This window comes from Canis lupus, chromosome 31 (assembly GCF_011100685.1).
Source record: "Canis lupus familiaris isolate Mischka breed German Shepherd chromosome 31, alternate assembly UU_Cfam_GSD_1.0, whole genome shotgun sequence".
NCBI lineage: Eukaryota > Metazoa > Chordata > Mammalia > Carnivora > Canidae > Canis > Canis lupus.
This window is the reverse complement of record NC_049252.1, coordinates 34,069,000-34,081,571: the sequence shown is the minus strand read 5'-3', so window position 1 is coordinate 34,081,571 and position 12,572 is coordinate 34,069,000. Positions and strand designations below refer to the sequence as shown.

General features: G+C 37.0%; 1 protein-coding gene across 3 annotated transcripts in view; it reads left to right on the top strand.

Annotated features, from left to right (window-relative positions):
- Positions 1 to 12,572, top strand: part of LCA5L (lebercilin LCA5 like) — a 49,390-nt gene that overhangs the window by 10,210 nt on the left and 26,608 nt on the right. For all 3 annotated transcript variants that reach the window (XM_038581511.1, XM_038581512.1, XM_038581513.1), the window contains one exon: positions 4,533 to 4,687. The gene's annotated coding sequence lies outside the window, so the exon portion shown is untranslated. The remainder of the gene's footprint in view (positions 1 to 4,532; positions 4,688 to 12,572) is intronic.

Here is a 12,572-nt window from a genome sequence, read left to right as displayed (position 1 = left end):
AAGAGAATGGTCTAGTTTCATTATTCTGCAGCTGGATGTCCCAGTTTTCCCAGCACCATTTATTGAAGAGACTGTCTTTTTTCCAGTGGATAGTCTTTCTTGCTTTGTTGAATATTAGTTGACCATAAAGTTGAGGGCCCATTTCTGGGTTCTCTATTCTGTTCCATTGATCTATGTGTCTGTTTTTGTGCCAGTACCACACTGTCTTGATGACCACAGCTTTGTAGTACAACCTGAAATCCGGCATTGTGATGCCGCCGGCTCTGTTTTTCTTTTTTAATATTCCGTGGCTATTCGGGGTCTTTTCTGATTCCACACAAATCTTAAGATGATTTGTTCCAACTCTCTGAAGAAAGTCTGTGGTATTTTTATAGGGATTACATTAAATGTGTAAATTGCCCTGCGTAGCGTTGACATTTTCACAATATTAATTCTGCCAATCCATGAGCATGGAATATTTTTCCATCTCTTTGTGTCTTCCTCAATTTCTTTCAGAAGTGTTCTGTAGTTTTTAAGGTACAGATCCTTTACCTCTTTGGTTTGGTTTATTCCTAGGTATCTTATGCTTTTGGGTGCAATTGTAAATGGTATTGACTCCTTCATTTCTCTTTCTTCAGTCTCATTCTTAGTGTATAGAAATGCCACTGATTTCTGGGCATTGATTTTGTATCCTGCCACACTACCAAATGTGAGTTCTAGCAATTTTGGGGTGGAGTCTTTGGGTTTTCTATGTACAGTATCATGTTACCTGTGAAGAGGGAGAGTTTGACTTCTTTGCCAATTTGAATGCCTTTTCTTTCTTTTTGTTGCCTGATTGCTGAGGCGAGCACTTCCAGTACTATGTTGAATAGCAGTGGTGAGAGTGGACATCCCTGTCTTGTTCCTAATCTTAGGGGAAAGGCTCCCAGTGTTTCCCCATTGAGAATGATATTTGCTGTGGGCTTTTCGTAGATGGCTTTTAAGATGCCGAGGAATGTTTCCTCTATCCCTACACTCTTAAGAGTTTTCATCAGGAATCGATGCTGTGTTTTGTCAAATGCTTTCTCTGCATCTATTTAGAGGATCATATGGTTCTTATTTTTTCTCTTGTTGATATGATCAATCACATTGACTGCTTTACGAGTGTTGAACCAGCCTTGCATCCCAGGGATAAATCCCACTTGGTCATGATGAATAATCTTCTTAATGTACTGTTGGATCCTATTGGCTAGTATCTTGTTGAGAATTTTTACATCTGTGCTCATCAGGGATATTGGTCTCTACTTCTCCTTTTCGGTGGGGTCTTTGTCTGGTTTTGGAATTAAGGTGATGCTGGCCTCATAGAACGAGTTTGGAAGTATTCCATCTCTGAAAAGATGGATTTTTATATCCATTTAGTAACTACAGTTTTATTGAATGCTCATTATGTTATAGTGTTTTATAGGGTTTTCTAAGGATACAAGCATATTATCTGCACATGATAATAATTTGCCTTTTCTTTCCAAATGTTTATACTTATTTCTTTATTTGTATTTTAGTTTCAAAGGTAGAGTTCAGTGATTCAACAATTGCATAAAATACCAAGTGCTCATTACATGTCCCTTTGTAATGTCCATCATGCAGTTACCCCATCCTCCCACCACACCTCCAGCAACCTTCAGTTTGTTTCCTATACTTAGAGTATCTCATGGTTTGTCTCCCTCTCTGATTTTATCTTACTTTCTTTTTCTCTCCCTTCCCCTGTGATCCTTGTTTCTTAAATTCCACATGACTGAAATCATATAATTGTCTTTCTCTGATTGACTTAATTCACTTAGCATAATACCCTCTAGTTCCATCCACATCATTGCAAATGGTAGGGTTTCCTTTTTGATGGCTGGGTAATATATATATATATATATATGTGTGTGTGTATATGGAGATACACACACACACACACACACCACATCTTCTTTATCCATTCATCTGTCTATAGACATCTGGGCTCTTTCCATAGTTTGGCTTTTGTGCACATTGCTGCTATAAACATTGGAGCACAGGTGCCCTTTCAGATTACTATCTGTAATAATATCTGTATCTTTGTATCTTTGGGGTAAATACACAGTAGTGCAATTGCTGGGTCATAGAGTAGCTCTATTTTCAACTTTTTGAGGAACTTCCATACTGTTTTCCAGAGGGACTGCCCCACCTTACATTCCCACCAGCAGTGTTAGAAGGTTCCCCTTTCTTTGCATCCTCACCAACATTTGCTGTTTCCCAATTTGTGAATTTTAGCCATTCTGACTGGTGCAGGGTGGTATCTTATTGTGGTTTTGATTTGTATCTCCCTGATTCGAAGTGATATGTAGCATTTTTTCATGTGTCTATTGTCCATTTGTATGTCTTCTTTGGAGAAATGCCTGTTTGTGTCTTCCACCCACTTCTTGATTGGTGTATTTGTCTTTTGGGTTTTATAAGTTTTTTATAAGTTCTTTATAGTTTTATAAGTTTTTTATAGATTTTGGATACTAGTCCTTTATCTGATGAGACATTTGCAAATATTTTCTCCTTTTCTGTATGTTATCTTTTGACTTTGTCAACTGTTTCCTTTGCTGTGCAGGAGCTTTTTATCTTGATGAAATCCCAATAGTTCATTTTTCCTTTTGTTTTCCTTGCCTTTGAAGACATATCTAACAAGAAGTTGCTATGGCCAAGGTCAAAGAGGTTGCTCCCTGTGTTCTCCTCTAGGATTTTGATGAATTCCTTTCTCACATTTAGGTCTTTCATCCATTTTGAATTTATTTTTGTGTATGTTGTAAGAAAATGGTCCAGTATCATTCTTCTGCATATGGCTGTCCAATTTTCCCAACACCATTTGTTGAAGAGACCGGTTTTTCCACTGGATATTCTTTCCTGCTTTCTCAAAGATTAGTTGGCCTTAGAGTTGAGGGTCCACTTCTGGGTTCTCTGTTCTGTTCCCTTGATCTGTGTGTCTGGTTTTTTGCCTTTATCATACTGTCTTGATGATTGATTACATAAGGCTTTGTACTAGAGCTTGAAGTCCAGCATTGTGATTTCCCCGGCTTTGGTTTTCTTTTTCAACATTCCTTTAGCTATTTGGGGTCTTTTCTGGTTCCATATGAATTTTAGGATTATTTGTTCCAGCTCTGTGAAAAATTTTGATGGTATTTTAATAGGGATTGCATTGAATATGTATATTGCTTTGGGTAGCATAGACATTTTCACAATACTTGCTCTTCTAATCCATGAGCATGGAATGTTTTTCCATTTCTTTTTGTCTTCCTCAATTTCTTTCATGAGTGTTCTGTGGCTTTCAGAATACAAATCCTTTACCTCTTTGTATACCTCTTATTTCTTTCTTACCTCTAATTTCATTGGCTAGTGCCTCCAAAACATTATTCATTAACAGAAGTGATGGTGGCCATCCTTAATCCTTGCAGCAATGTAAATTAATGTTTCACTATTAAGCATGAAGCTAGCTTTTAAGTTTGAGACGTGTATTTACCATGTTTGGAAATCATTCATTTAGGGTATATAGGGCATTTTCAGTTGGATCAGGAGTACTGAAAACTTTATCTTGAGTAATGGGTATGGAGATAGGAATTAAGGAAGCATAGAAGCACCCTAACCATTAATTTATTTAATTAATATGTATTGAACACTTAGTATATCCTGGGAACTCTTCTGGGCACTGAGGATGCAGCAGTAGACAAAACAGTCAAAATACTACAATTGTGAAGCACAATTCAGTGGGAAAGTCAGGCAATAGATAAGGGAAATAATACATATTATGTCAGATAATGATATGTGCTGTAGGGAAAAATAAAGTGGAAAAGGAAACTGCAGTGTTGAGAGTGGATGAGACAAGAGGGGAAACTTGAATGTCAAGCAGTTGTTTCCCATGAAGCAGGACTGGTTACAACTACAATTGCCTACCCACACAGTAATTTGGGGTGGAAAACATAGCAATTGAAAACCAAAGCATTCCTATGAATTAATCACAGCTTCACTGTAGAATATTTACTTTAAGAATAAATTATTATTCCACTAGGAATAAATCCTATTATGCCACTAGGATTTCCTAGTGGCAATAATAGCCAAGAATCTAACAATTTGTGAGAATGTTGAGCCAGAAGGACAAATTTCGGTGTATAATACCATGTCTCTAATATCAGTGCTTCTAAAATAAGATCCAGTTCCCACCAATAGTACCAGGAGGGTCTTCCTTTTCTTATTTTTTATTGTTTACAAGTAAGTAACATGTAATCCAAAAACTTTTATTATTCATGTTCAACTTTGCACTGGAAGGAAAGAACAGATAGACGAGCCACGCAATCTTTTGTTCTGCCCCCAAAATTTTCAGAAACACCACTCTGTTGTGGCTCCTTCAAATCTTATTTCCTGACCAATGGTGAAGAGCTGATGCACTCTGATAGAGATAAAGTCCTAGTGTGTGTGAAATGAGTATATATGAATTAATACTGATTCAAGATTGTAAACTATTCTTCTATATAAATGCTTATTTGTGACATTTTCCTTTTGTAATATTCTAGGTTTTTTGAAATATATTCTTTCTTAAAAAGAGACCAAAACATGTCAAAAAATCCTGCCCTGGAAACATCATAAATACTACAGTTTGAAGAACCCTCCACTCAGAACATATAGCAGATCTTCATATATCTTAGGAACGTTTCATTAAGGACAGCAGGTATGCATTAATTCATTTTAAAACCATTTTAGCATATTTTTGAGGTCTGCTTTTTTTAACAAGCAGAATTGAAGACAACTACACAAAAGTATAGTTTCAGAATGATTCAAGTCTATATCTTGATCTTGAATATTCTCCTTTCTAATTCTATAATTAAACAAACATTATATACAAATTTTTTGTTCTTCTAGGCAGGCATCCCTTTTCATGGTGCATTCCAGAAAAGCATGTCATCAGCTGGATTGCATTTTTTCCATTTAAACAGTGTTCTTAACTGTGGATTGTATTTCTGAGTTATAACAGCAAAGAAACCACTGTAAACCTTGTCATGATAGAAACAGTGAAATTATGCTTTGAGGGCAATAAAACAGGCACTTGTATACTGTAAACACTAGTCAGTATTCAAAATAGAAATGTTGCCAAAATCTGAACTACACACCACCATAAACTGGTACATTAAAAACTAGTCACCCACTCTATAGTAAGCATTAATAACATAATTACTAACTACTTAGTTTTAAATCCTTGAAAGCAGAAGTTTGCCTTCTTCATAACCCTAGTGTCTAATAGATCCTAAATAAATGTTACTTTGACTTAACATTTTAATTAATTAGTTAATTAACTAGAACATTAGATGGTTGCCCTGAGACCTAGATTTTTCAATAATGCTCCACATAACCAGAAAAACCTCTGTGGAGGCTGCATACATTTTTAATTGATAACAATGATGAATAGCCTAGTTATATTAATACAAAGACACTCAAAAATAGTTTCATCAACTTAAAAATGTATTTATAGACCTGATATTAGTCATCAATCCATTTTAACAGATCAGTGAGAAAACTGGTGTTTAACAGACTGAATATTCCAGAGAGCTGCTTGATATATGCATTCACATCTCATTGCTGACTAGTAATAACTAAAAATTGTACTTCATTTTACATTGTTCATGATGTCTCTCAGACATCAGTGTCATGAAAAGGAATGGAATTATCACAGGTGAACCAAAACAGACCTGTATTTGGGTCCTATAGGTAGAAATTTTAGGAGAGTTCTGGGATCTTGAAACTTCTAAAATTCTAAGAATGTTCTGATTCTTTAGTGGGTATAATTTATGTTAAGGTCAGGTAATTCTTTTGGTCACTGAACCATCCTGATAAAATATATCTTGAATGTGTTAATTATCTATGCCTGTGTAACAAACAAGCCAAAAACTTAACAGCTTAAAACATTAGTGTGGTTGGCCACCACTCCAAAAACTATTTTGATAAGATCATGATTTAATTAAAATTAATGGATTAGAGAGAGAGAAATATGGCATTCTATTTTTTCAAAATTAAACATTCCAGAAAGCATCTGTTAACCTAAATAAACTAAGTTGTTTAGCATAAAATCCTATTTTTGCATGTTCTACAAGATGACTGTTGATTTTGTAACCTCCTATGGTAGATTCATGCAGAAGTTTTCTGTTCTATAAGTCTCTCTCTAGTTTTCAAATCAACACTAACTGGCTGGAAAAACAACAAATATTTATTATCCTATGGGTCAGGACTGGGCACAGCTGAGTTCTTTGGCTCAGGATGTCTCTCAGGGCTGCAGTCAACCTGTCAGTTTGGGCTGCAGTAATCCCCACACTCATCTGGGGGAAAATCCCAAGCTTCCAAACTTACTCAAGTGGTTGGCAGTGGGATTCTATTTTTCACTGCCTATTCTACTGAGGGCCTCAGTTCCTCACTGGCCATTGGCTTGAGGCCTCAGTTTCTTGCCACGTGTGCTTTTCCATGGGTTTGCTTACAACATGGCAGCTGGCTTCCATCAATCTGAACAAGTGAGAGAAAAAAAAGAGGGTGATTAAGACAGAAGTCAGAACCTTTTAGTTACCTCATCTTGAAAATAACATCTAGGGCCTCCTGAGTGGCTCAGTTGATGGAGTGTTTGCCTTTCAGGTCAGGTCATGATCTCAGGGTCCTGGGACGGAGCCCTATGTCAGGCTCCATGCTCAGTCTACTTCTCCCTCTGTCTCTGCCCCTCCCCCTGCTCATGTTCTCCCCTCATTCAATAAATAAATAAGATATTTTTTAAAAATTTTTTAAAAGAAAGGAAGTGATATCTGAGTCACACTCCAGGAGGGGATTACACAAGGACATGAATACAAGGAAATGGGAATCAGTGGGAGCCATCTTAGAAGCCACCATCCACACTAAGTATATTCCAAAGACAGCCTCTGAAAAGTATATAATGGCCCCTTCTTTACGGTGCTCTAGTACTCTCTAGGGTACAGAAAGTGACAATGTGGAGGAATCACCTGATGGTTTCCCCCGTTGAATGTCTGCAGTTAGTGACATTATCATCCATAGATAACAGGGTGCTGCCTCTTCCCCTTGGTAACCAGTGAAGAGGCCTTTTAGTCTTCCAGATAGTGCCTGACCACCCTTTCCTGAAACCAATACAGTACAGACCGAATCTAAGGTAGCTTGAAGTGGTTCTTAGAGAAGGATTCATGAATAGAACTGGTTTGGGAAATTAAAGCATAGTCTCTTTGTTCTAGTGTATAGTTCCTGCTTATACTGTCCACTGCCTGAGCCTGGGTGGAGAAAGGGTTTTCCAGGTGGATATTCCAGAGGCTTTTGGCAGGAGCCTCCCATGGACTCTCATTTCCTAACTCTCTTTGCTTCTTGCCTTTATCTTTTCCCTCTCTCTCTTGATAACCTCTCTCTTCCCACTTTTCCTTCAAGATTTACCTCACTTCCTTAGATAATTAATAGCAGGAAACTTCCTTAGTCTGATAAAGGAAAAACCTACAGTAACATCAGGCTTAATGGTGAAAGACTGGATGCTTACCTTCTCAGATCCAAAACAAGACAAGGACATCAACTCTTACCAACACTTGTATTCAACATTGTACTAGAGATTCTGACCAACCAATCAGGCAAGAAAAAGAAATGAAAGGGTCCATATTAGGAAAGGAGAATTTAACTCTCTTTATTTACAGTTGACATCATCATCTGTGATAGAATCTACAAAAAAGCTACTAGAACCAATAAGCAAAGCTACAGGATACAACATCAATATGAAATATCAATTGTATTTCTGTATACTAGCAGCAAACAATTGGAAATTGAATTAAAAGATGATACCACTTACTAAAACCAGTATAATAGCAGTTATCATCAAAAATATGAAATATGAAATACGCCTGGGTGGCTCAGCAGTTTAGCGCCTGCCTTTGGCCCAGGGCATGATCCTGTGGTCCCGGGATCGAGTCCCACATCAGGCTCCCTGCATGGAGTCTGCTTCTCCCTCTGCCTGTCTCTGCCTCTCTCTCTCTGTGTCTCTCATGAATAAATAAAAATATTTTTTTAATTAAGAAATACTTAGGGATAAATCTGAAAAAAGATGTGAGAGACCTGTGCACCAAAAACTATGAAACATTGCTAAGAGAAATTAAAGATGGCCTAACCAAAACTGTGCCGTACCCATGGATAGAAGGCTCAGTTTTGTCAAGGTGTCAATTCTCTGTGAATTTATCCATAGACTCAACATAATCCCAATCACAATCCCACTCGGTTTTTTGAAGGAACTGAGAGGCTGATTCTAACATTCCCATGGAAACTCAGAAGACCTGAATAAAAGAGCCAAACAACTTTAAAAAACAAAGAACAGAGTTGGAGGACTAATATTATCACATTTCAAGATTAATTTTAAAGCTGTAGTAACCAGAACAGTGTGGTATTGGTGTAAAGGTAAGAACTAGCAGAGCAGAAGAGAGAGCAAAGAAATAGACCTACATATGGGCATCTCAGTTATAAATGTGCAAAGGCAGTTCAGTGGAAAAGGGTTGGTCTTTTCAAGAAATGGTGCTGGAACAATTGATAACCTTATATCAAAAAAGTAAAACTTTGATCAATTTCTAATCCATAATAATTAACTCAAGATACATCAAAGTAAAACATAAAACTATAAAATTTCTGGGAGAAAATCTTTGTGGCTTCAAGTTATATAAAAATTTCTTAGATACAACATTCTAAGGATCATTCTTAAAAGAACAGATTGGCAATTGGGCTTCATCAAAATTAAAAACATCTGCAGACACTTTTAAGGGAATGAAAACACAAGCCACAGACTTGAAAAAAATATTTGCAAACATACATCTAATAAAGGACTTATGTCCAGAGTATAAAAGAGCTCTGAAAAGTCAACCATAAGAAAACAAACAACCCAATTTAAAAACAGACAAAAGATTTGAACAGATACTTCACCTACCCCTGAAAAAAAAAAAAAAAAAGGAAGAAGATATAAGGACGGAAAATAAGCAGATGAAAAGATGTTCAATACTATTAGTCATTTGGGAAATGCAAATTAAAGCCACATGAGATATCACTAAACAGACCAATTAAGTTTTTAAAAAGAGTGACCATATCAAGCGTCAGCAGGGGTATGGGGCAGCAGGAACTCACACACTGCTGGTGGGAATGCAAAATGGTACACCACTTTGGAAAACAGTATGGAGGGATCCCTGGGTGGCGCAGCGGTTTGGCGCCTGCCTTTGGCCCAGGGCGCGATCCTGGAGACCCGAGATCGAAATCCCACGTCGGGCTCCCGGTGCATGGAGCCTGCTTCTCCCTCTGCCTGTGTCTCTGCCTCTCTCTCTCTCTCTGTGTGTGACTATCATAAATAAATAAAAATTTATAAAAAAGAAAAAAAAAGAAAAAAAGAAAACAGTATGGAGGTTTCCTAAGAAGTTAAACATATACTTACCATATACTCCAGCCATGCTACTCCAGGGCATTCACCCCAAAGGAAAGAAACCATACGTCCATACATAAGACATGTGTATCAATGTTCACAGCAATTGTATTTGTAATAGGCAAACTACGAAGAAAGCAGAAAAGTCCATCAGCAGATGAATGAGTAAACAAATTGTGATGTAAGTCACACAATTGGATACTACGTGGCAATTTTAAAAAAATGAACTCCTGATACACAGAGTAACTTGGATGAATCTCAAAATAATGATGCTGAGTTAAGCCAAACCAAATAAAAGTGCAGACTGTATGATTCCATTTATATAAAACTGTAGAAAATGCAAACCTAGGGTAACAAAATACAGTCAGTGGTTATCTGGGGTGAGGGTGGGGAGCAGGGAGCATCATGGGAAAGGAATGACATGGGGGTCCAAGGAAACCTCTGGAGGCATTGGATGTGTTGACTCTGGATGATGGTGCTCATCTCACTAGTATATACTTATGTCTATAATTATCAAATTGTACACTTTTAATATGCACAGTTTGTTATATGTCATTTGCATACTGTTTTGCTATATACTCAATAAAAGAGGTGCTTTAAAAAAAAAAGAATTGTATCCCAATGGCTTAGAAATTAGTTTTCTTATAAAATATATACTTTCAGTAAGTCAAATAAGTTGACCTATTGGATTTGTTAAAAATGATCATTTAAATGTTGGTGAATCACCTAATAAATGCATTCAAGTGTTGGTACTATTATTTCTGAACTGCTTAATGTGAAACTGGTCTTCATTTTTCTTATGACCTGTTTTTGTCCAAGACTGCTATTAATACTAAGAACAATTGTCTATTAAGCAGAAAGAAGCACATCGAGTTTACCTAAATGCCAATATTAATAACACTGACATTAATGAGTTCTAGTAAATCCCTGGGCCAGCCAGGTCAGATCCAGACCTTACTGGGTTGTAAACATATTGTTTCAAAAGAAGGTAGCACTATGTGAAGCATTTATGACGATTTTTAAGCTTAATAAATTCCAAAACAATTAATGTATTGAGGCTATAAATGGAAATTATAGTTTGTGTTTACATCAGGCCCATATGGGTAATGTCTCCAACTCAAGGCCCTTAACCTGATCACTTCAAAGTCCCTTTTACTACATAAGGTGTTTTGTTGTTTTTTGTTGTTGTTGTTGTTGTTGTTTTTTTTACTGCATAAGGTGTTTGTGCCTATTTAATTATGAGACAGTGATAGATGAATGAACCCAGTAATTAATCTGAAGTTACTTACATTTTTTTCAGTGAAATAGATTTAGGTTATAATAGTGACCAACAGTAGAATAACTATGCCTCATACCACATACTACAGAAATGCACTGAAAACAAGCAGACAGTACACATACTAGATAATTGGTGACAAAAAAGAATTTTCTACCCACTCATCCACACACAAAAATTTTTATGGTAAGACTACATCTTGGCCCATCCTATGGAAACTATACCTAATTGCATTAGATGAATTATTAGCAGGAAAGATTATGGATAATTTTGCTAATATGGCATCTCACTGGACATCTTTAATTGTATGTGATTTTTTTCAAGCATTTTTGAAGAAGCAGCAGTTACTGCCTCCTAGCTATAGAGACCCACAGGAGACCGTATGCAGTAGGACAGTTCAGTCATCAATAGAGGCTTATGGTTCTTGCAAATCTAAATGAGGAGAGCAATAATGCCTTCAAATGCCCCTTCTTTTTTACAGCTAAACCTATAAAACCTCCCATTAGGGTACATTTTAATCTGATAGAATTGCTTTAAGAGTGAGGTTGTTTATAGATATTAAGGCTTACTTGGCACCAATGGATTTCCATTAGAATTACACCCCCCCCCATAATATCAATATTTATTAAACAAAGAGACCAGGATGACTAGCTCGCTGCTATATCAGACGTGGGGCAATCAAAGCTCATTTTAGAACTATGTGAGCATATGATTCAAAGGGAATTAAAAAAAACCTGTACATGAAGTGGAGTATAAGCATCTCATAAAACCTCAATATTCTAATCTAACAGTGGAAAAGAACACTCCTCTGCCCTAACCTCCTTATATTCCATCATCTCCCTGTTCCTGTCATGTCAGATTCTGAGTGAGTTGTAGTGATTAATCTGAAAGATTAAAGGATAAGGGATTATTTTCAATATAATCACAGATTTGGGACTCTGGACTATAGGTAAAACATGAAAAGCTGAATAGAGAGTGATTCTCATAGGTTTATCACAGGGTTTGACATAATTTAACATTTTAAGATTGTAGTGATAAATAAATTGGGTCAAATTATGTCCATTTTGGGTCAAGTAGTATGGTTTAAGTGAAAAGAACTTTATTTTTTCTATAAATTTATTTTTTATTGGTGTTCAATTTGCCAACATATAGAATAACACCCAGTGCTCATCCCATCAAGTGCTCACCTCAGTGCCCATCACCCAGTCACCCCCATCATCCTGCCCACCTCCCCTTCCACCACCCCTAGTTCGTTTCCCAGAGTTAGGAGTCTCTCATGTTCTGTCTTCCTTTCTGATATTTCCCACTCATTTTTTCTTCTTTCCCCTTTATTCCCTTTCACTATTTTTTTATTCCCCAAATGAATGAGACCATATATTTGTCCTTCTCCGATTGACTTACTTCACTCAGCATAATACCCTCCAGTTCCATCCACGTTGAAGCAAATGGTGGGTATTTGTTGTTTCTAATGGCTGAGGAATATTCCATTGTATACATAGACCACATCTTCTTTATCCATTCATCTTTCGTTGGACACTGAGGCTCCTTCCACAGTGTGGCTATTGTGGACATTGCTGCTATAAACATCGGGGTGCAGGTGTCCTGCCATTTCACTGCATCTGTATCTTTGGGGTAAATCCCCAGCAGTGCAATTGCTGGGTCGTAGGGCAGGTCTATTTTTAACTCTTTGAGGAACCTCCACACAGTTTTCCAGTTCACATTCCCCCCAACAGTGCAGGAGGGTTCCCCTTTCTCTACATCCTCTCCAACATTTGTGGTTTCCTGCCTTGTTAATTTTCCCCATTCTCACTGGTGTGAGGTGGTATCTGATTGTGGTTTTGATTTGTATTTCCCTGATGGCAA